The sequence below is a fragment of the Puma concolor genome, chromosome B1, assembly GCF_028749965.1.
Source record: "Puma concolor isolate L17-30 chromosome B1, mPumCon1.1.hap2, whole genome shotgun sequence".
Lineage (NCBI taxonomy): Eukaryota > Metazoa > Chordata > Mammalia > Carnivora > Felidae > Puma > Puma concolor.
The window spans coordinates 152,895,800-152,920,675 of record NC_141670.1 but is presented as its reverse complement, the minus strand read 5'-3'; the positions used below and the strand labels follow the sequence as shown (position 1 = coordinate 152,920,675).

The 24,876-nt window shown below is 34.2% G+C and overlaps 1 pseudogene; it reads right to left on the bottom strand.

The window, feature by feature from the left end:
• Positions 1 to 736: 736 nt before the first annotated feature.
• On the bottom strand, positions 737 to 18,223 carry LOC112858706 (D-aminoacyl-tRNA deacylase 2 pseudogene; annotated as a pseudogene).
• Between the last annotated feature and the right edge of the window lie 6,653 nt (positions 18,224 to 24,876).

Below are 24,876 nucleotides of genomic sequence, written 5' to 3'. Positions count from 1 at the left end.
AGTCGGACGCTTAACCGACTGCGCCACCCAGGCGCCCCTCTATTTGCATTTATTTATGTATTGTGTATTGCATTTATTTATGTATTGTGTATTTATGAGTGTCTTATGAGCTTTTGTTGTGACCTTAAAAGTACTTAAGGGCAAGGTGCACATTTTGAGCACATGCTCATCTCTTATAAGTCCCCTTGTGGCTTTTGAGCCAGCTCTGTGGCAAGGCCTTTCCTGTTCTGTTAGCCCTTAGAGGTAGCTCTGAAAGTGTGACTGTTAACTTTCAGGGTGGCTCCAAAGGTGTGGCCAGCACCTGCTTTATCCTTCCTTGCTCATGTCTAACTAACACAGTGTTTTGCGACTTGACAAGGTCATCCAATTAGCAGGTTACAGAGTTATGGATGGGACCCAGGATTTTCTTATCTAAAATTGCTGCAGGTTAGCATAGTCAAGAAGAAGAGGAAGAATGGGGCACTTGGGTCACTTAGTGGGTTAAACGTCTGACTTCAGCTCAGGTCATGATCTCGCGGTTTGTGAGTTCAAGCTCTGCATCCGGCTCTGTGCTGACAGCTCAGAGCCTGGAGCCTGCTTCAGATTCTGTCTCCCTCGCTCTCTGCCCCTCCCCTTCTCACACTCTCTCTCACTCTCTCAAAAATAAACATTAAAAAAAAAAGAAGGGGAAGAAAATAATTAGAGTTGAGATTTTATACCACAAAACAATTGCAGAAGCTAACTTAATTTTTCAAAACTAAACTAGGTGTGTATATGGTCCACTGGTATCCAGCTTTATAACTCCTGTTCATTCGGGTAAGTATCCTGTTCCCGCCACAACCGTGGCTTCAGCCGTCTTGCTGTTAGCAGCTAATTCCTTTTCACACAGAGTCACAAATTGCGGATAAAGTTTTAACTCTTCTGCTTTTCCAGAGTTAGAGTGATACTGCATGTTTCTGCCTTTTATTCTCCCACCAAGGGTGGCTTGAGGGATGATAAGAATGTTGCCAAGGAGCTCTAATACAGACACGTGCTTGCCATTTTCTGTTTTCACTTAATCATATTAACCATTTTGTGAAGAAGTTTTTTATTAGGTGCCTTGGAAAAACACACATAGATCGCTAATGTTCCCTGAACCTCCTGGGTCTCGGTGACCCCCTCAGCTGGGTGTATTTACAGCCAGCCCCGCAGGCACTGATCCAGAACTCCCCGGGCCTGAGGTATCCGGCTACCCTCAGCCTGGGCTCAAACGCTGGCAATCTAACATGTCCAGGTCCTGGGCTTGAGGCCATTTACATTTTTAGCCATAGTAACTGATATGTAATCTTTGGAAGAATTATATTTTGACTACATTTTCTGGTAGTTAATGACTGAGTGTGTTTCCCAAAAATTCACATGGTGAAGTCTTAACTCCCAATGTGATAGTATTTGGAGGTGGGACCTTTGGAAGGTAATAAGGTTTAGATGAGGTCATGAGGATACAGTCCTCAGGATGAGATTAGTGCCCTAATAAGAATAGACCAGATAACCTGCTTTCTTTCTTCTCTCTTCTATTTCTGCACCATTTGAGGATACACCAAGAAACCAGTCATCTGCAAGACAGATGACTTCACCATAATTTAATGATGTTGGCATTCTGATCTCAGGTCAGACTTACATCCAGAACTGTAAGAAATAAATGTCTGCTATTTAGGACACCTAGCCCATGGCATTTTGTTATAGCAGCCTGTGCTAAGATACTGTATTGGATTTCGATTCTTCTCTCTATGACTTGTAAATAGAGATTTCCAAAGGTCTGCTGTTTTAGTGAATCAAATTTTTTAACTTTTATTAATAAAGTAAATTTGAGAAAGACACAAAGACAGATGAGAGAGTGAGTGGGGGAGGGGCAGAGAGTGAGGGAGACACAGAATCTGAAAGAGGCTCCTGGCTGTGAGCTCTCAGCACAGAGCACAATGTGGGGCTCGAACTTACAAGCCATGAAATGACCTGAGCCAACTATCATATGTTCAAGCAATTCTACTTTTGGGTATTTATCTGAAGAAAACAAAAATATCAATTCAAAGATAGATATAGATAGATAGATAGATAGATAGATAGATAGATATAGATAGATATATTACAGCATTTTTACAATAGCTAAGACATAAAAGTAACCTAAGTGTCCATTGATAAGTGAATAAAGATGATGTACGTATGTATTTATGTATGTATATATGCATTCCTTCACTGGACATACTTCATTTTATTGTACTCACTTTATTGCACTTTGTAGATACTGCCTTCTCTACGAATTGAAGATTTATGGCAACTCTCAAGCAAGTCTATCAGTCCCATTTTGCTCTCAGCATTTGCTCACTCCATGTCTGTCATATTTTGATAATTCTTGTAATATTTCAAACTTTTTCATTGTTATTATATTTGTAATGGTGATCTATGATCAATGATTATGATTTGCTGAAAGTTCAGATGAGGGTTAGCATTTTTTAGCAATAAAGTATTTTTTCATTAAGGTACGTACATTTTTTTTTGACATAATGATATTGCACACTTACTAGTCTACAGTAGAAACAGAACTTTCATATATGTATTGGGAACCAGAAAAATTATTTGTTGTAAAGATCACTTTATTGCTGTGGTCTGGAACTGAACTTGTAGTATCTTCAAGGGATTCCTGTGCCTCAGAATATTACTCAGCATTAAAGAAGAAAGAAATGTTGCCATTTGTGACATCATGGATGGACTTACAGAGTATTATGCTAAGTGAAATAAATCTGAAAAAGACAAATACTTATATGCGGAATCTAAACAAGACAAACAAACACAATAAAGCAAACTTATAGAGAACAAAGTGTTGGTTGGTTACCACAGCTGGGAGATGCTGAAGGTGAGCAAAATATGTGAAGGGGACTAAGAGGTACAAACTTCTAGAAGAGAGAGAGAGAGAGAGAGAGAGAGAGAGAGAGAGAGGATGGGACCAATACTGTATGCTCTCACTTCTGTGTTAGAAATTTAAAAATAAATAAATAGATAAACAGATAACACAAATTCATAGAAAACATCAGATCTGTGATTACCAGAAATAGGGGTGGGGAAGGGGGAAATGGAGGAAGGTGGTCAAATTTTCAGTTACAAGTACTAGGGATGTAACGTACAACATGATGACTATAGTTAACATTGCTGTTTGGCATATGTAAAAGTTGTTTGGCATATATAAAAGTTGTTAAGAGTAAATCCTCAACGTTCTCATCACCAGGAAAAATAAATGTATTTTCTTTTTTTTCCCCCTGTATCTATATGAGGTGATCAGAGTTAACTTACTGTAGTGATCATTTCATGGTATGTGAAATGGTAAGTGAAATCATTATGCTGTACACTTTACTTATGTGGTGATATGTCGATCACATCTCAATATAACTGAGGATAAGACACTTGAAAAATATTATTGATGGATTTGAGTACTGAAAACATATAGCTTTTAAATTTCTAAAACATAGAAAAGCAGTAAGTTAATAAACAAGAAGTAAAGATGAAACTAGGAAAATATTTAAAAATAACATTATTAGTGAAGTGTTACTATCCGCGATATATATCAAGTTTCCATAAGTAAGAAACATTAGATTCCACATAAAATAAGAAGATGCATAAGGAGACAATGTGTAGAGCAAACAAAATTGGCCAATTCACTTAGAAATATATCATGCTTAAAAGTGAAACGAATGTGCAGTTTTAAAGTATTTTGTCTATCACATTTGCAAAGTTATAAATAAATCCTGGAATGTATCATAGTTTTCAAGCATAAATTATGTTTAAGCATAAATTAGTACTATCTTTATGAGACATATTTAGGCATGATTTTAACTTTTTTGGTTTGTTTGCCATATTTTGACCCAGAATTTGCATTTTTGGGGATCTAGCTTAAAACCTCCACACTGTGGAATAATTAATGTTCCATACATTTATTTCATCATTAATCACACTAATCCAAAATTAACATTAAAAATCTCAGAGAGATACTTTTCTTTGGTGGTTACTGATCCCAATACCCACTCTCCTTTTTTTTAATACTAGAACATTGATAATTTTAGCTGGATGGATGACCATCTACTTAAAGACCACATTAGCAAGACTCTGGTAAGTTCAAAATTGCCATGTTTTGTCCAGTAAGATAGCAGCAGATGGTGAATGTCACTGTCTAATAATTCCTGAAAAGAAAATGCTACCCATTCAAGTATGTTTTCTGACATTCAGTCTTATTTAGATGAGGCATGGTGACAGCAACAACCTAGGGGATGGTAGCCTAACAGTATAGAAGATACCTCTTTCCCTCCAACTCATCTGGCATTTCAGAATTTTTAGAAAAGACGAGTATGATTATTACATTGTTTAAGACACCACTATCAGTTCTCAAAGAGCATTGACCACGTCTTAACTAATAGTTTTCTGTACTTTCCCAATAATCTACAATGAATATCTACACAGATAACACAAGTCAACATTTAAAAGAAGAAAGAAACCAAAAATAAAACTGGACAGAATTCACTCAACTGGTGTTTTACTGCTAAAAGCTGGTGGTCTTAACTCTAAGCTATTTGGGTGCTTAAGAATTTCTCAGGACTTATCACTAGAAAATATTCTATATGTAAGTAATAGATGTAGTATACTGACTTTAAATGAATGCTTTTATGTGTATATTCATATATACATGAATATAACAGAATTGGGGGAAAGGTAATATATAACAGCCTTGTTGAATTAGCAGAAGGTCCTCTATACTTAGAAAAAAAACAGAATAATGTTAGCACTATGCTTCTTAGAGAAACCTTGCATTTTAGCATTGTCAAATAGACTTAGAATTAGTTATTCTGTATAATGATAACCATTAATTTGGGTTAACTTTTTAGTCATAATTGACTATAATACAACAACCTAGCTCATCGAGTTAGATGAGGATTAAAAAATAATTTATCACTGTAGCTAGCACGCACACATGGAGTTCCATAAAGATTAGTTTTTGTGATTATGATAAGCAAATTTAGAGATGAGATACTAAGATTAAGTGACAAACAGAAAACGTATACCTGGGTACCTCTCAATGGACATTAAGGTTAGAAAGTTAATGTGGATTAATTGAAAAGGACTACATGGTAGTTAATAATTTTTCATTTATTCAGTTAGTAATTCAAAGCTGGAGATATGCCTTGGAATAAAGATATAACAAAATGCATATTTTAAGATATTGAACCGTGTCAAATTATACTTAACATGTGTATTTAAAATTTATTGTGCTATGACCTTTTTACTGGCACACATGACTAATATCCTCCAATGATGCTATAGAGGCAAAGTGTTTTCATAGATGAAATATTTTTATAGGCAGAATGTAGCCTCAATAGAGAATAATTATTTTATTTCTAGTATCATTCAGTATCAAAAGACTGCTTAATATCATCATTAATAAACTTAAATGTAAAAAAAAAGAAAAAAAAATTAAAAAAATAAACTTAAGTGTAATATCTGTCTGGGTGTCATTGCACACTTTTATAGAATGTCATCTAGAGTAAGAAGATGCAGGAGATTATGTTTGAGTTCTATACTACACGTAAATTATGTAATGTGTTTTTTAGGTAGGTGAAGGAGCAGAAGTGGGATAAAGTAGGCTGAGTAAATTCATTAGGGATACATGTAAGCTGTGTTTTAATTATACATTATCCCAAGGTAATATATACCTAATAAACTATATACATAACTATATATAACTATATGAGAAACTACGTATATAACAGTTTATGTTACTGAAAACCATAGATTTGTAAAAATATATCCATTTTCTTTCTTCTAAGCCTGGCTTTCATGTCTTCTGATATTAATTACCCCATCATTATTTTCCCTTAATTTTTATTACCAATCTTATTAGAATGTAAGCTTCTCAGCAGAGGAATATAGGTCTGTTTTATTCAACAGTTCATCATCATCATCAAACTGCCTTGCAATAAAACTGCCATATAGTCTCTTACACATATAAATAAAATGTTTAATAAATACATATTTTTAACTAAAGAGAATCAGCAACATTAGTAAAGGAAAGAAACTTGGAGATCATCAAGTTTTCGTAAATAAGAAAACTGAGGCCAAGAGAGGACAGACAAAAAAGCTCAAGATCACAGAACAAGTCTATGGGAGAGATTATATGGTCATGCGAATAGTGGTAATTTTGGATTTTTTCCTTTAAACATTATTGCAATATCCATTCTCTCTTTCTTCTTTTTAGTAAGAAAATATTTCTCATTATTATTTTCAATCACTTTCCCTTTTAATGATAAAGGATAGTCTCTTTAATAAAAATGAGTTGTTGGGAAAATGAATGAACATAACATTAAGGGTAGTTTCTCTGGTCACCATGCATGATGTTTCTGAAGTATGCAGTGGATAAAACATTAAGATTAACTTAATGTATATGGATAACATTTCTACAAACTAGTTTCAGTCATAAAAAATATAGCGCAGAAAATGTCATTTCCAAAGTAGAAAGAGTTTCATTGTTGTGCTAGGATTCAAACTGAGACTTTCTAGTTCAAGTGTAGAATTTTCTATGAAATAAACGTATATATATGTTAAATTAGCATGGTTTCAGAATAAATAATAGATAAATGTAGTGCACACTAGTAACCAATTTTAAGTTTCTATTCTCTTTTCCTCCTTCAGACGCTCTACCTGGTGACTGTATTTTACAACCTCTCTTTCAGTTTAATATGGTCATATGACTGTGTCCACACTAATGACATATGAACAGAGGTGGTATGTGCAACTTTTGATGTATCATTGCATTGCACTATTTCCCCTGGAAAAAAATGTTAGAACACAGACCTGGTAGTACTTTGTCTTGGACCGTGCAGATCAGGACAATACCTTGGAGTATGGGCAGATTTATAAAGGATCTTGGTTACTGAATGATATTTTTAAAAATGTTTATTTATTTTTGAGAGAGAGAGAAAGAGAGCGCACATGCATGCAAGCGGGGAAGGGACAGTGAGAGAGGGGGAAAAGGATCCAAAGTGGGTGCATTTGGCTCTGTGCTAACATCAGAGGGCCTAAAGTAGGGCTTGAACTCATGAACTGCGAGATCATAACCAGAGCCAAAGTCAGAAGCTTAACCGAGTCACCCAGGATGTCTAGGTCTCATTTTTACTACATCCTTAGCCATATGTATGTAGCCTATACACTTACTAATATAAAGTAAATAAGAAATCAAGAGAGACAGAAGGGATGTAACTCTAACTTAAGCAAGAGATCAGAACTCAGATCCTGGAAGCCAAGAGTAGGTGGAAAATAGAAGACCAAGAATTGGACAGGGTAATTAATGACAACTACAGACTGGGAAACATATACTGCTTATGGACACAAAGAACTCATGCTGGATATGCTTAAGAGTAATAAATAGATAAAAGGAGAAGGTCTGTTCCTTTTCAGGTTATCTCAGAGAAATTAGAGTGGAAATAAAGTAAAAAAAAGTAATGAGGATGAAGGTCTTCTCAGGGAGATAAGCAAATAGATGAGAAGCAAGAGAGTTAAATGAACAGTATGGTGAGAATTAATGTGTATCTAAATATGAAGAATTATTTACAAATACACTCATTGAGGGGCTTTTTAAAGGGTTCATTAAGTAGTAGGGACTGAGCTTATATTCTCTTGGCTGAATTAAGTAATGGTTCTGAACCTCAGCTTTATCACCTGAAAAAGAGTGGTTTTAAGAATTTGATAAAAACACGATGGAAAGAAAATGGCACATAAAAGTCTAATCATTCTTGTTTATATAATTGTTAGAGAAAATGAGGCAACTAATTCTCTGTAGGATCTGACATCATCAAAGTAGAATATAATAATTTATCTGTGCTCTTGAAAAAGAAGTAGATATCTTTTAGGCAGAGAGCAAGATAGGGTTTTTCAAACAGAAGAAAGTATAGACTTAAAGGCAAAGAATCAGGTAAGATCATCATACATAGAGGAAATTAATAGAGATTTACAAAGCTTGGAACATAGGTTACAAAATAGAAAATAATTGAACAAGTAGATAGGGACAAAATCTGAAAGATTTAACTTCCAATTTAAAGATATTAGACATAATCCTATGTGTTAAAAAGCATACTTTTTTTTAACCAAAGAGTGATATGAAAGATATATTTTATACAAAGAAATCCAAATTCATTATGGTGTATGGAAGAACAAAACAGGCCACTACAGGGAGATTGGACAAAAGATTTGGAAAGAGAATTGATATCCAAACTAAGTCAGGGGAAACAGGCATACATAAAGAAAAAAAAAATGATTGAAGAGATAATCTGAAAATAGAATCAGTATCACTTGGTAAATAACTGGATGTGGAATACTCTGTAACTTGAGAAACTCATGATTCTAATAAGCAAAATTTCAAAAACTGGGAAAGAAGTAGATTTTTAGAAAGAAATGAGTAAATTTTATGAAAGTGTGATTGTTGCCAAAAGTATAGGGATATGGGTATGCCTCAGGTATATATACTTAAGGTAAAATGATGCATATAAGAGTAACATAAAAATCATATTTTTGCTATATTGTTCATCTCCTATATCTTCATACTTCTTCATAAGGAGTTTGTATATTTAATATTAGCCGCTTACTCCCAAGAAAGTATTTGAATTTCAGTGTGAAGGAGCTCGTTGTATGACAAAAGGAACAGAATGAGGAAGACATTAAACATGGCCCCTGCATTTATAAAGCTGAGTCTAGAGTGAGGAAGCAGATAAATTGTGATGGTTAATTTTATGTGTCAACTTTGACAAGGGAAATGGATGTCCAGATTAAACAATATTCTTGATTGTGACTTTGAGTATTTCTCAGTAAGATTACCATTTGAATGAGTAGACTCATTAAAATAGATAGTCTTCCCCAATGTGGGTGAGTATCATCCAATCTGTGAGGGCTCCAATAGAACAAAAAGGTTTATGAAGGAGGAATTCACCCCTTTTTGCTTCCTTCATGCCTTCCTGAGCCAGGATATCAGTCTCCTGCCCTTGAACTGAGATTTGCACCATCAGCTCCCCTGGTTTTTAGGCCTCGGGAATAGGACTGGGATTACACCAATGGCTTTGTGGGGTTTCCATCTTGCAGATAACAGATCATGGGACTTCTCAGGCTCCATAAAAGCATGAGCTAAATTATTACAATCTCTTTATATAAATCCACTATGGCTTTATTTCTCTGGAGGACTCTAATACACAAACTAAGAGAAATTTGTTGATCAAGGTACCATCATGGCTAATGGTGAGGAGAATAGCAAGGTGAAGTCTAGCTTGTGGGGTTATACTCACATGGTAAATGGAATCACACAGCTATTCTCAGTCATGTTTCCTGTTGAAAGGATTTCTGTCCCTAATAGAAATGAAGTGAACACCTTCCAGTAGCAACAGCTAATATATATGAAGAAGAATAGAAGCAAAAAACCACTCATCTAATCTAGAAAGGCCTGATGGACAAGCAGGGAGAGGAGAAAAAAAGAAAAACACTGGCCTATATGAAACCATTTCATCTGAAAACTTTCAACTTCAGTAAAAGGGGTTTGTTTAGTCCTAACAATTTCTTCACCAACTCAGGCTAATATTAAATTTAGTCCTCTGTAAAATCCCAAGAAAAACATAAGTAAATTGAAACTAAGAGATAAAGAAAAACCTTTCACTGAACTTGTAATTTAATAAAAATTCTTATCTATGGATAAGAAAAGGAACAGGATGAAGAGGCAATGATGGAAGGGTGCCTTTTCGAAACACACCCTGTTACTGTAGTTTTGGTTTAGAAAATATATAAATATTTTACATATTCACAAAGAAAATTTTAATTTACAAAAGCCCCCTTCACCAAAAAGGTGAAAAGAAAAAAAGTAAGTAAAGAAACTCAACTTTATATCAAGGTGTAGAGATAGCCACATACAGAAGTAAATTACTTTAAGTGACTTTGAAATAAATTAGAAGCACAAAGAAATAGTAAATATTATTTAGCAGTTTAAATTTGGGGTGTAATCAATATTACGAATTTAAACTTATTGTGTAGAATAACACAACTGTGTTTTACCTTAATGTTATAAACCAAATATTTCAGTAAAAAAGAATGAGATCAAGATTCAACCAGTTTAAATTTTATAATGTTAAAATTGAGTCTGAAATATGATAAACCTGTAATTTTTCTTAGGAAAACTACATTTTTCTATCTAAAGAAAGGTTTGTATCTTCAAAAACAGCCATGTCGTGAATGACAAGAAAGAGTAAGAAACTCCAGATGAACAATCAAGAGAAATAACAAAAGAATTCTTTGAAATTCAGAGTATTCAATATTCAATACTTAGAAATACTGAAGCGATTTTAAAGTTTAATGTAAAAATTTCAAAAACACTGTCATAAAATAAGTTTTCTGCAATATACCAGTGAAATATTGCTGAAATCATTGACTGAACAAACGCTTTTAGGTCAAATTAGATTTTTGTAAACAAAGAATCCTGTGACTAGCTTCAAAGTTAGTTCTGTTAAATTAAGAAAAAATCCCATTTACAATTGTACCAAAAATAAGATACACAGAATAAACCTAACCAAAGAGGTGAAAGAGGTATACTCTGAAAACTAGACAACATTGATAAAAGAAATTAAAGACACAAAAAAGTAGAAAAACATTCCATGCTCATGGACTGGGAGAACAAATATTGTCAAAACGTTTATACTACCCAAAGCAACCTACACATGTACTGCAATCCCTAACAAAATATGAACATCCTTTTTCACAGAACTAGAACAAAGAATCCTAAAATTTGTATGGGACCACAAAAGACCCCGAATAGCCAAAGCAATCTTGAAAATGAAAAGCAAAGCTGGAGACATCACAATTCCAGACTTCAAGTTATATTACAAAGCTGTAGTCATGAAGAGAGTATGGAACTTGCACAAAAACGATAGAACAGAAGAGAAGACTCAGAAATGAACCCAAATCTATATGGTCAATTATTCTTTGGCAAAGCAGGAAAGAATATCTAACCGGAAAAAAAGACAGTCTCTTCAATAAATGGTGATCGGAAAACTGGACAGCAGCCTAAAAAGAGAAAGAAACTGGGACACTTTCTTATACCATATTCAAAAGTACACTCAAAATGGATGAAAGACCTAAATGTGAGACCTGAAACCATAAATAAATAAACCATAAAATCTTAGAAGAGAGCACAGGCAGTAATTTCCTTGACATCAGCCAAAGTAACTTTTTTGTAGTTATGTCTCCTGAGGCCAGGGAAACAAAAGCAAATATAAGCTCTTGGGACTATATCAGGGAAAAAAAGGAAAACAAACAAACAAACAAAAACACCTTTTGCATAGCAAAGGAAACAACCAACAAAACTAAAGGGCAATCTATGGAATGGGAGAAGATATTTGTAAATGACATATCCAATAAAGAGTTAGTATCCAAAATATATAAAAAATTTATACAACTCAACACCCCAAAACCAAATAATCCAATTAAAAATGGGCAGAGAATATGAACAGACATTTCTCCAAAGAAAATATACAGATGACCAAAAGACACATGAAAAGATGTTCATCATCACTAGCCATCAGGAAAATGTAAATCAAAACTACAATGAGATATCACCTCATACCTGTCAAAGTGGGTAAAATCAACAACATAAGCAACGACAAGTATTGGCGAGGATGTGGAGAAAGGGAAACCCTCTTGCACTGTTAGTGAAAATACAAGTTGATGCAGCCACTCTGGAAAACAGTATGGAGGTTTCTCAAAAAGTTAAAAATAGAACTACCTATGATCCAGTAATCACACTACTGGGTATTTTCCTAAAGAATGCAAAAACACTAATTCAAAGGGATACATTCACCCCTATATTTATAGCAGATTGTATACAGTAGCCAAGATATGGAAGCAGCCCCAGTATACATCAGCTGATGAATGGATAAGGAAGGAATGTGTGTGTGTGTGTGTGTGTGTGTGTGTGTGTGTGTATAATTAGGTATGTATACATACACACACACACACACACAGAATATTATTTGGCCATATAAAAGAATGAAGCCTTGCCATTTGCAATGACATGGATGGAGCTAGAGAGTATAATGCTAAGCGAAATAAATTAGAGAAAGACAAATACCATGGGCTTTCACTCATATGTGGAATTTAAGAAACAAAACAAATGAGCAAAGGGAAAAAAAGAGAGAGAAAGAAACAAATCAAAAACAGAGTTGTAACCTCTAAAGAACACTTTGGTGGTTACTAGAGGGAAGTTAGGTGGGCAGATGGGATAAAGCGTAATAGGGATTAAGGAGGGCACTTATTGTGATGAACACTGAGTAATGTATGGAATCATTGGATCACTATATTGTACACCTGAAACTAACATAACACTGTAAGTTAACTAAATAGAACGAAAATAAAGACTAAAGAAACTACTTCTTTTAAAATTCTCAGGAAAGGGGCTCCTGGGTGACTCAGTCGGTTAAGTGTCTGACTGCCTCAGGTCATGATCCCACAGTTCTTGAGTTTGAGCCCCACTTCTGTCTCTATGCTGATAGCTCGGAGCCTGGAGCCTGATTTGGATTCTGTGCCTGCGCTCCTCTCTCTGTCTGTCTGTCTCTCTCTCGCTCTCAAAAATAAACATTCACAAAAATAAAATTCTTAGGCAAGTGTTACTCAACATTTTCAGATTTGGATGAGCAAAAGGTAATTCATAAAGGTAATCCGTAAACAATGGATGTAATTATTTATGCTTTATTCGGGATTTCTTTTTCAGTTCCAGTTTAGTTGGTTGTTGTTTTTAGTTTTTTTAAGAAATACATTATGTTGATCTTTCTTTTCTGGGAAGTAAGAAACATGGGCTTTCAAAAACCTATCTATTTGCATGGCATTATTTGTATGTTATTATTATACACAGAACACCATGGCCATGGTTTATTTAGATTAGATTTATTTATCTTAATTTAGAAAAAACCTGTGGTGTTTACTACTAAAACATTATCTTTAAGATTTTTTTTTAAATGTAAGATTTCAGGCACAAAAATTGAATGGTTAAAGAAATGTCTATTAATGTGCTGCGTATATAATAACTGAGCACCTCAGAAATAGAGAGTGATATTTAAACTCTGTGGGAAGATCATGAATATCAGAGTTCCACTTAACAAACATTCTTGACAGGTTTTTATTTATTTTTAATATGCTAGCAAAAACATTTAACAGAACTCAGGGTGATTTTCAGTATGCTCTCACACAATCTTAGTACTTCATGTGAACTTCAGGCATCTGTGAAGTGATCATTTACTTTCACTTCTTTCCCAATTCACTTTGTCTAAAATGACTTGACACAACATAAATTTACTTTATTTCACTTACAAATATAAAAAGAGAAGTCTTTTTGTTTTATGAATTAGTTTCCCTTTGTCCATATATCTTTCCCAGCTGACAAAAATAATGTATTTTAGAGTCTGTGTTAATCTCAAATTCCTCTAGACTTTCAGTCAGGTAAACATGAAAATCTGCATATTATAATTACTATAAATCTGGAAAGGTTAATTTGGACATAATTTTTAATGTATCATCTGCTAGACTTGGAAAACAATGATAATTTTACTTCGTCTCATGCTTTCTCTCGAAACTCCTTCCAAAAATTTTCCAACTTCTGCCTTCCAGAAACCAGGCAATTTCAAACTATAAAAATATACTTAATATATACATTTCAAACTAATCAATTTTACATAACAAAATAGTTTTAGTCTCAATATTGTTACATGAGTTTGATGTGGTCTGTGTATGATCTTTTGGGATTTCTATTTTGTCTCCTGATATCATTTCCTTGAACGTATCATGTGGCAATACTACCTACTATTTTTCTTGTTTTCTAAAAATTGCTTGTAAAACCTCCCAGAGTATTTAACGAAAATGTTAAATTACTTGAAAAATAGTTATTTTAGCTATATTTATTACTATGAAATTTTTTATAAGCTGTGATGCTGTATTTTTAATCTATTGATGCAGCTGTGTTCTTTTCGTTAAAATATTTTAAACCGTTTGTATTCATATAGCTCTAATTTCTAATAAATCCATGAATCTCAATGTTTATAATGGGTAAACTTTTCTTAAATATTTACTTGATAAGTGTTTCATATTCTAGAATTTTCCCTTAACTATGTTTACTTTTGTGAATACGTCAATTTGTATGTTGAGGTCTGAAACAGATAGGTTTCTGACAATTATGTTGAGAAAATAAACAATAATCTAGTTGATCTTTCTCTTACAGTTCAAAGAAAACAATCATGAGATAATTAAAATAAGACAAAACTGAATGCTAAGACCCTGAGTTTTTAACTCAGTGCCAGAAATTAATATCACAAAAGTCATACTTTTCCAATGTGAGTGGAATAAAACAAATAAATAATAAAAAGATTTCCTAAATAATTTCTAAGTTCTTTGGAGTTTAAAAATTCTAGAAAATTACAATTTTGTTGATATAACCTATATATATAGTTATATATATTTATATTATTTTATGTATATATTATATATACAATGCTGAGTGAATATTAAAATTGGACACCTTAATTTCTTTTTAGCTTCAAGTTTTTATGTAAATTCCAGTTAGTTAACCTACAGTGTAATATTAATTTCAGGTGTGCAATATAGCAATTCAACACTTCCATACATCACCCTGTGCTCATCATGACAGGTGAATTCCTTAATTCCCATCTCCCATTTAATCCATGCCCCCACCCACCTCCTCTCTGATAATAATCCCTGTGCTCCCTGTAGTTCAGTGTCTGTTTTCTGGTTTGCCCCCCACCTTTTTACTCTTTTTCCCTTATGTCTGTTTTGTTTCTTAAATTCTACATGAGTGAAATCATATGGTATTTGCCTTTCTCTGACAGATTTATTTCACTTAGCTGTACACTCTCTAGCCCCACACGTGTCATTGCAAATGGCAAGATTTAATTCTTTTTGATGGTTGAGTAATATTCCATTCTATATAAATACCACATCTTCTTTATCCATTCATCAGTCAGCGGACATTTGGGCTCTTTCCATGATTTGGCTATTATTAATAATACTGCTGTAAACATCAGGGTGCATGTGACCCTTCAAATCAGAATTTTTGTAACATTTGGGTAAATACCTAGAGGTGCAATTGCTGAGTCAGGGTAGTTCTATTTTTAACTTTTTGAGGGACTTTCATACTTTCAGAGTGGCTGTACCAGTTTGCATTCCCACCAACAGCGTAAGAGGGTTCCCCTTTCTCTGCATTCTCCCCAACACCTGTTTCCTGTGCTGTTAATTTTAGCTATTCTAACAGGTGGGAAGTGATAGTGCATTGTAGCCTTGAATTGTATTTCCCTGATAGTGATGTTGAGCATCTTTTCATGTGTCTGTCATCTAACTTCATGTTTTTGAAAAATTGTTTATTCATGTCTTCTGTTCATTTTTTAATTGGATGGCTTGTTTTTTGAGGTGTTGGCTTTTATAAGTTCTTTATATATTTTGAATACTAGCCTTTTACCAGATATGTCATTTGCAAGTATTTTTTCCCATTCCATAAGTTGCCTTTTAGTTTTGTTGATTATTTCCTTCCCTTTACAGAAGGTTTTTATCTTGATGAAGCCCCAATAGTTTATTTTTTTCTTTTGTTTCCCTTACTAAAGGAGACATTTCTAATAAGAAGTTGCTATGGCTGATGTGAAGGAAGTTACTGCCTGTGTTCTCCTCTAGGATTTTGATGATTTCCTATCTCACATTAAGGTTTTTCATCCATTTGAGTTTCTTTTGTATGTAAGAAATTGGTCCAGCTTTATTCTTTTGCAGGCTGCTGTCCAGTTTTTCCAACACCATTTGTTAAAAAGACTTTTCCATTGTGTATTCTTTCCTTTTTTGTCAAAGATTAGTTAACCATATAGTTGTGGATCCATTTCTGGGTTTTCTCTTCTGTTCCATTGATCTATGTGTTTGTTTTTGTGCCAGTGCCCTATTGTCTTGATCACTACTTATTTGTTGTTTTTTCTTTCATAAATGTCATAGCAGGTTTATTAGTAAGAGCCATAAATGGAAGCGGTCAAAATATCTATCAACAGGTGAATGGATAAATAAGCAACCATATGGAACAATCTAAAAATCATTATTCTACTTGAAAATAAGCCAGATTACGGGGAGGGAGGGAGGGAGGGAGAGAGAGAGAGAGAAAACACTGAGTGATTCTACACATAAGATTCTAAGAATACAAACTCATCTATATTTGTAATATAACTTCAAGTCTGTGATGCGTCCAGCTTTGTTTTTCTTTTTCAAGATTGCTTTAGCTATTTGGGGTCTTTTATGGTTCCATACAAATTCTGGGATTTTTTGTTGTAGTTACGAAAAATCGATGTTGGTATTTTGATAGTGATTGCATTAAATGTGGAGATTGCTTTGGGTAATATAGACATTTTAACAATATTTGCTTTTCCAATCCATGAGCATGGAATGTTTTTCCATTTCTTTGTGTCATCTTCAATTTCTTTCGAAATTGTTTTATAGTTTTCAGAGTACAGATCTTTTACTTTGGTTAGGTTTATTCCTAGGTATCTTATGGATTTTGGTACAATTGTAAATGAGATTGATCCCTTGATTTCTCTTTATCCTTCTTCATTGTTGGTATATAGAAGTACATATCTACATATATTATCATGTCATTGGCAAATAGTGAAAGTTTGATTTCTTCCTTGCCAATTTGGATGCCCTTTGTTTCTTTTTGTTTTCTGATTGCTGAGATTAGGATTTCCAGGACTATGTTAAATAAAAATGGTGAGACTTGGGGCTCCCGAGTGGCTCAGTCAGTTAAGCTTCTGACTTCAGCTCAGGTCATGATCTCACAGCTCATGAGTTTGAGCCCCATGTGGGGCTCTGTGCTGACAACTCAGAGCCTGGAGTTTGCTTCAGATTCTGTGTCTCCCTCTCTCTCTGTCCCTCCCCCACTCACACTCTGTCTCTGTCTCTCAAAAATAAATAAATATTAAAACAAGTTTTTAAAAATAAAAATGGTACGACTTTACATCCCTGTTTTGTTCCAGACTGTAGATGAAAAGTTCACTTTTTCCCCATTGATGATGATGATATTAACTGTGGGTTTTTGTATATGACCTTTACAATGTTGAGATATGTTCCCTCTATCCCTACTTATTGATGTTTTTTCAGATTTTTGTAGTGGTTACTCCACAAAGGACTTGAAACCAAATGCTTCTGTTTTTTTGACTTAGGTATCAAAATATTGGGATAGTTTTTTTTTTGGTTATTTCTTTTTAGAATATTAGTTATTACTGCCCTCATTTTTGTCTGAAAGTAGTGTTGGAGAATATGGATAGGACAGATCTAGAACTGCTGATCATTAGGGAAATATTAAACTATTAATAGTATTTAGAGAGAAAATAGAAAAATATAATACTTTTGTAACAGTATTTTCTTTCTAGTACTAAAGTTATTTATGTGCATTTTTTTATATACTCTAAAAAAAGGCAGTATATCTGATCCATATCTCACTCATGACATGCATGAATGTATGCTTAATAAATGATGTAATTAATTTCTATAGCTTGCTTCTCTTGCAGGGTAAGTTTTTTTTTTTATTTTTTATTTTGTAATGTTTACTTTTGAAAGAGCATGAGTGGGAGAGGGGCAGAGAGAGAAGAAGACAGAGAATCCAAAGCAGGCTCCAAGCTGTCAGCACAAAGCCCGTCGTAAGCCTCAAACCCACCAACTGTAATATCATGACCTGAACCAAAGTCAGACACTCAACCAACTGAGCCCCCCAGGTGCCCCAGCGTCAGTTTCAAGGATAAGAAAAAAGAGAAAAGAATCTCATATATCTTTAAACTCTTTTTTTATTTCCTGAAGTTTAATTCTTTCTGAATTAGGAAAACCAAGCAAACAAAAATATACCCTCACTCTCAGTGTTGGTTTCCATTCTGGCTCCTTCTCAGTCTCCTCTCTATATGGCACTAACTCTGGTCTTTCCAAGGCCCCAGATTTACAGAGCAAGGAAGCCAAGGTTCAGGAGTCCTCACTGGTGTGTTCTTACCCAGTGGTTTCTATGGTAACGAGACCAACCAGACTGCTTTATCAAATGTAGAAGATATGTGCCAGCATGCGTGCCATCACCCTTCTCTTTATTGTACTTCTCTCTCAAGGGCTTGAATTTAAATTTTAGATCTATCATCCTTCTGGGGAGGATAACTAAAGATTAAGAAAAATAATGTTCTCTAACAGAACTCTACTTCAGTGGTTCTCCACCCTGGTTTACATGGGAATCCCCTAGAAAACTTTAAATATCATGACCAAGCCGCCACAGAGAAAAAACTAATAAAGTTGATGTGGGAAGGGACATCAGTATTCTCACATACAGTCAATTTGACAATCAGTGACTTGGGAGCTACCTGGATCACCTGCTCAAAAAATGACAAAATGATCTGAAGATAACAAAAAGAAACATAACTAAAGCTCATTATCTCCAGCCTTGCCTTATTTGAGAATTATGGGTATGATTTATCTTTTCTTAATGACCCATTAAAAAGGTTTTATAATGGGGATGCCTGCATGACTCAGTCAAATGGCTCTTGATTTTGGCTCTGGTCATAATCTCATGGTTCATGGAATCGAGCCCCATATCACACCCACACTATGTGTAGAACCTGCTTGGGATTCTCTCTTTCCCTCTCTCTCCACCCTTCCACCACTCGCACTTTGTCTCAAAATAAGTAAACGTTAAAAAAAAAGTATTTGCAATCGCTATCTATGTGATACTGAAAAATACAAATTTAAGCAGCGACAACTCCCTGAACTGCCTCAAGATGAATGTGACTGAGGGATGCTACACATGGTTATATGCGTACACTCTCACATGCACGTTTTATCCAAGGGAATCTATTTTCACCTCAGATTCCTTTCATCAAAGAGAACCTAATCTATTGTTTCCCATTATGATTGTGCAATCAAGAAAGAAGACTATAAGACATGGAGAATGCATTGTCCGTGATTGAAAAAAACACATTAATCTAGTAAATACACAGAAATAGCCTTTCAGTTCTTCCAGTATATGCTTTAAGTGCATACACCTACATAGTTTTACCTTGTAGCCCCTCCCACTCCTAGTTAACATAAGATCTGTTCTTCACCTGAAGATTTCCAACCACTGGTGTTTTCAAGATTATAGTCCTGTAAGAGCAGAGTGGCTACGCTTATACATAATTCAAATGGGAAATATAAGTTTTTTTCAAATTTATGTTTGGCTATTTTTCCAAATTTGAGTTCATTATTAGCCATAATTGCTAAGGGGAAAACATTATATCCTTTCTTAAATATGAGACACAAATATTTTATTTAGAAAAATAGAACCTGAGGCGCTCCTGGGTGGCTCCGTGGGTTAAGTGTCCAACTTAGGGTCAGGTCATGATCTCACAGTACTGACAGCTCAGAGCCTGGAGCCTGCTTTTGATTCTGTGTCTCCCTCTCTCTCTCTCTGTCCCTCCCCTACTTGTGTTCCATCTCTCTCAAAAGTAAATAAACATTTAAAAAATTTAAAACATAGAACCTGATATTTCTCTGTACAGCATCCACTTGAGAAGCTTTCTTGTTTATATTCCCATGACTTTTTAAAAGAAATCTTTCAATTTTATTGACTATATTTTCTGTTTGCTTATGTTAATTTATATGATCTATCACTATGGTTTTATTGGTAAAATTTCCTTCTCAAAAAGTTGGAACAAAATGTTATATATAAACAGATTAATCACTGAATTCTAATAAAAGAACTCAAATTTACCTTCCAAGTTCACTGAGTTTGTGCATTAAGTCAATCAATCAGTCAGTCAGTTAGTCAATAAATGTTAATTGAGAACCGGTCTCTGCATATGATTAGGTTTGGGGCCAGAAAAACTAACACTAACACACATTCAAAGAAGGCAGTAAAGTAGTGAAATTTCTACACTTACTGTAATTGTAAACTCTTAAGCTTAAGGACTTAATTAACACTTTAAATTAGTAAGTAATTCAAGCTCTAACTTCTATTACTGAAAATCAGGTAAACAAACCCCATATTTCTCCATTGTCTTACATTTAACAATATTTGGTTATGACTATACATTTGTTGTGTTATGTATATCCCACTTTGATTTATGTAGACAAATGAGAGATCAGTTGTTCTCATGCAGATAATAGTCAAAATCAGATTTAGTATGAAAGTCTCCCCAAATTATTTCCTATTACTGAATGTATGTTCTATAAACCACATACGACCAACTCTAATAATGTCAAAACACAAACACAAAGAAGTATATAAAAAATGTTCCAAAACACAAGATTGATCATATCCAGAAGCCAAAGGAATAAGAAAATAATGCTTCAACATGTTCAGGAACTCAAAGGAATCCCACAATGCTGAGATCACTGTGGTGAAAAGTTCCTCCCTTCTAAAAATGGAAATAAAGGGCCTAAATCCTGAGCATGAGGGATTTTATTTCTAAAATAAGTTTTTTATAAATTCATTTTGGCTAAGGACAAAAGAAAGGTTGGTAGATTGTGCAGGGCTTTTACATTTAGACTCCTATTCTGTTTTAATACAAGGAGACACAATTGAAAGCATTGGACTCAGACTAGAGTGACCATCTAATTTATCATCCAAACCAGGCAATTTTGTGAACAAAAGAGGAACTACTGATCATTAGGCTGGACAATACACAAAATCTCGAACTCTCCTGTGCTTTCCACGACATAGGGTCATGCCTATTGCACACAGACCTGAAGTTCTAACCCTATTTTTTTTTTTTTTACCTAACTAGGTATAAAAATTTGTGGAAATTTTATAATACATCTTGTATCTCAATGCATAGAATTAAACCTGAAAATATGCACCAGGTGTCTGTGACACATTAATCCTTCAAAATATGGTAGTTATTCCAGGAGATCTATTTTTTCTTTTGGCATCTTTGATCTAAATTCTGTCAGACATAAGATATTTCAAATTTTTCTATTGCCAAATTTTCTCTATATGTTCGTGAAGATATTCCAGGATATCTTTACGAAATATAGTCGTGCCTGTCATCACTGCCATGAGAGGAACGTGCCCGTTCTACAAGGAGAGAGACATGTGGAGGAGAGCCATCTCAGGCAAGCTCAAGCTAAGTCAGCTGATGTATATATATATTTTTTTTAGCTCAGGGGTCAAGGAACTTTCTTCCATAAAGGAAAAGGCAGTAAATATCTTCAGCTTCAGGGCCATATGGTCTCAATACCAACTATCAACTCTGCTGTTGTACAACATAGTCTTAGATAACATAAACCAACAGCCATAGCTAAATTCTAATAAAATTTTACTCCTAGAGACTGAAATTTGAATTTTATATTATTTTCATGTGTTGCACAATATTTTCCCTTGTTTTTTTCAACCATTTAAAAATGTAAAACCCATTCTTAGTTTTAATGAAATATACAAAAATAGTTTTCAAGCCTTATTTGGCCATTAGGCAGTAGTTTGGGAACCCCTGTGTTACTTTGTTGTTTATTCATTTACTGTTGAAATAAATATACTTGAGCTTATTGTTTACTTTTACATGTCACTGAAGTTGGTAAATTTTTGTAATTTAGAGTTATTTTACTAACAGCGAATTGATACAACTTCAGTACAGAATAGCCGAAGATTGTCAGTGTATAAACATTCATATCAATATGTGTACAAGTTTTTGGCAACTTATCACCTTTGCATGTAGTAGCACAATGTCAGTTGTGGTTGATTTGAAAACTGTGCTAAGAAAGAACCATAAAGTCAGGTAGTATTTTGACATTTTTCACCTGTCTTCTGGAAATTGAAAACAAGCAAACCAGCTATTTTGTTGGTGGAAAGTGAACACAGCATCTATTTACTACCTTTGGACTGAGAATTGCCAGAGCTCGCTTTCCTCCTTTCCTTCTAAAACTGTAATGACCAGCTTTTAAGATCAATCAGCCTGGGTCCTTAAGTGACCATGTTTGAGATGCCCCGTTTCTGTCTGCTAATGGACATCCAGCATGAATGAGAATTGTTAACTTAATTAAACAAAGAGGCCATTAGACTGAGGTGGCTTTAATGCCTCTGTAGCCTACATAAGCAAACCAAAATCTAAGCCAGTATATCCTGCAAGGTTAAGAAATCAAAACCTCAGGACAACCAATCTCAAATAGCCAGCTAAGTTTTTCCATATAAGGCAAATGCTTAAACTACAGCCAATCATAATTTCCTGGTTCTGCTTCCATCACTTTTCTATAAAGGTCTCTCAGAGCTCCTGCCAGTAGTGAGCTCCTAACTATTTCTAGTTCAGCACTGCCAGATCATGATTTTTGCTCAGATAAACTCATAGTTTTTTAGTACAGGAATTAACCAGAATGAAAACTGTTTAGTCGCATAGATTTGGGACTGTTTGCTGTCACCATGTAACCTGGTATGATGTGTGCATACATAAACAGTAAAAATTTAGTGCTGTATTTTAAGTTCTGTATTTTAAAGATAAATATACATATTGCAAAATAAAATAGAATACTTTTAAAAGTTGTTGTTGTGGTCTTCCTATTTAAAAGGCAAATATTGTTTACTTTTCAAGACCATATCACTGAGCTACAAATTTTACAGGTCCCAAAATTTTCTCCACGGGAGATTAAATACAGAACTCCAGAAAATAAATATAAATGTCAAATAGGATATTTAGGCAGATATGTTTGGCTGTCACCATCAAATTTTAAAACTGCTAATGTGGACCAAAGCAGTTCCTTTACATACAGTAAGCTTCCATCATCAGAAAGTCTAAAGCAAGTCTATTACGGTCCATAAAGAAATACCATAAATCGTTCTTCCATACAAACAAAAAGCAAATAAATGACACGTTGGATGAATTTTTCTTATCTACAAGTAATTCTTATATTGCTCAAAAGGAGTTGAGGTCTGGTGACTTGAAATAATGCAACTGTTAACCTAGGAGTGGCTGTGTCTTTTCTGTGCCCTAAGTTGTTGCTCAAAGCACATTAATATAAATTTTGCATTTCAAGTATCCTCTCTTGATTTAAGGAATGAAAGGGCAGACAAGGAACCACCACACACTTTTCTTGCCTTTTACCACACAATCAATTGCATTCAATCTGTTGCTAGAAATCCTCTAGTGCTGCTTGGCCCTAAATCACCGGTATTCAAAGGTTTATTGCACATTCACACTCGCTTGTCATTTGCAGGAAGTCTAATTGAGAGAATTTACAGTTGGTTGAGTGTTTCATTTAGATTGTACATGTTTAATAAAAGCTTTTTAAGTTACTAATCTCAGCTCAGGAAACAACAAAAGTGCTTGAGGGTTAAAGAATAAAACATAGCAGGTAAATGTTATTGTGTGACATTTCCTTATAATGTTTCCAAGGAACTGCATTTACTGGCTTTGAATTGTTTTACACATCTAACTCACTTTGCTGGAAAAATTGAGCCTATTAGTTATACCACGTGACAGAAATGTGATGGTAGAATTACTTCTCAGTCAAAATGCTGTGGTTAGCTGAAAATAGTGTCAATAATTATTGCACTCGAGAAGAAAACTTAAAATAATATCTCCAGTGAAATAATCTTGAGCATCTTTTCATAAAAATAAATCTAATTAAATGTTAGGAACTGATTTTAGCCTATGTTACCGTGCCATCATCTTGAAATGGGACCCTGATTTTCAACTTGCATTATTGAACCATATGCATTGTTTATGGATGGTACTGCGCAGAGGGGACTCATTTCATGCAATTAATCCTTGTTGCTATTTAGCCTTATATTTCAAAGAAAATGTGAAACTATGTAGTAAAAAAGACCACAATGTTAAGGTTCAAAAATGTGACATGATAAACTTCCCAGATATATCAACATCTGAATTCTTCTCTCTGTTTTGACGTGGCTAAAATTGTTTATACACATAACAATAAGAAAAATTAGACAGTGCTAATAAACAATGCTATAGGACAAAAAATCAAATATGTAGACTAGCTCTTTTAGTAGAAAGTTGAGAACTTGCCTGCCTTCTCATTACTCAGTAAACATTAGTCCCTTGCTATTTTCCTTAGTTTGGTGCACTAAATGCTAATCCTACTGCATGACACGGAGTAGCTCTTTAAACTCCATTGTTTCTAAATAAACTCTTCTCTTAAATAAAAGTGTGGATCCACCATTACCACCTAGCTCAATTGGATTAGAATTTGCATTTAAAAAACACATAATTTGCAAATGGTGGTGATGATAACACGAGGCATGAAACACATTAGGGTATTAGGATAGAACCATTTGTCCTTAGAATTAAATTTACAGTAGACAAAATAAAGAAAAGCATTCTCTAAACAGATGGCTAAAATTACTAATACCAAAAAAAAAAAAAAATAATGAAAACATTCTCACTAATTAGACTGTTGGACAACATTTCTCTAGAAATATTTTAATGAGTTTTAATTGTAATTGATTTTGATCCAGATTCACTTATTTTCATTTTGGAAAGCTTCAAGCAGAATGATGCAGGGAAGTACTTTGACAACATGGAGGAGAGTATTTCAAAGCGAAATCGAGAGTTTAGATTTCTCTTTCATTCACTCAATCATTGAGCAAATTATATAATTGTCTACATGCTAGATATAGAGCAGTGCACCAATATGCTTCCTGTGTTCCTGAAGCAGACATTCAAATGGAAGAAAGAGATAAACAAGTAAATGTTTTCTTCATGAGTGCCATGGAGAAAAATAAAGTTATAAAGAGAGGTCAGAAGTGGGGTACAGACAGTACGCTTCTTTAGAGTATCAGAGCAGGTCTCCCTCATGATGTGATATTTGAACAGA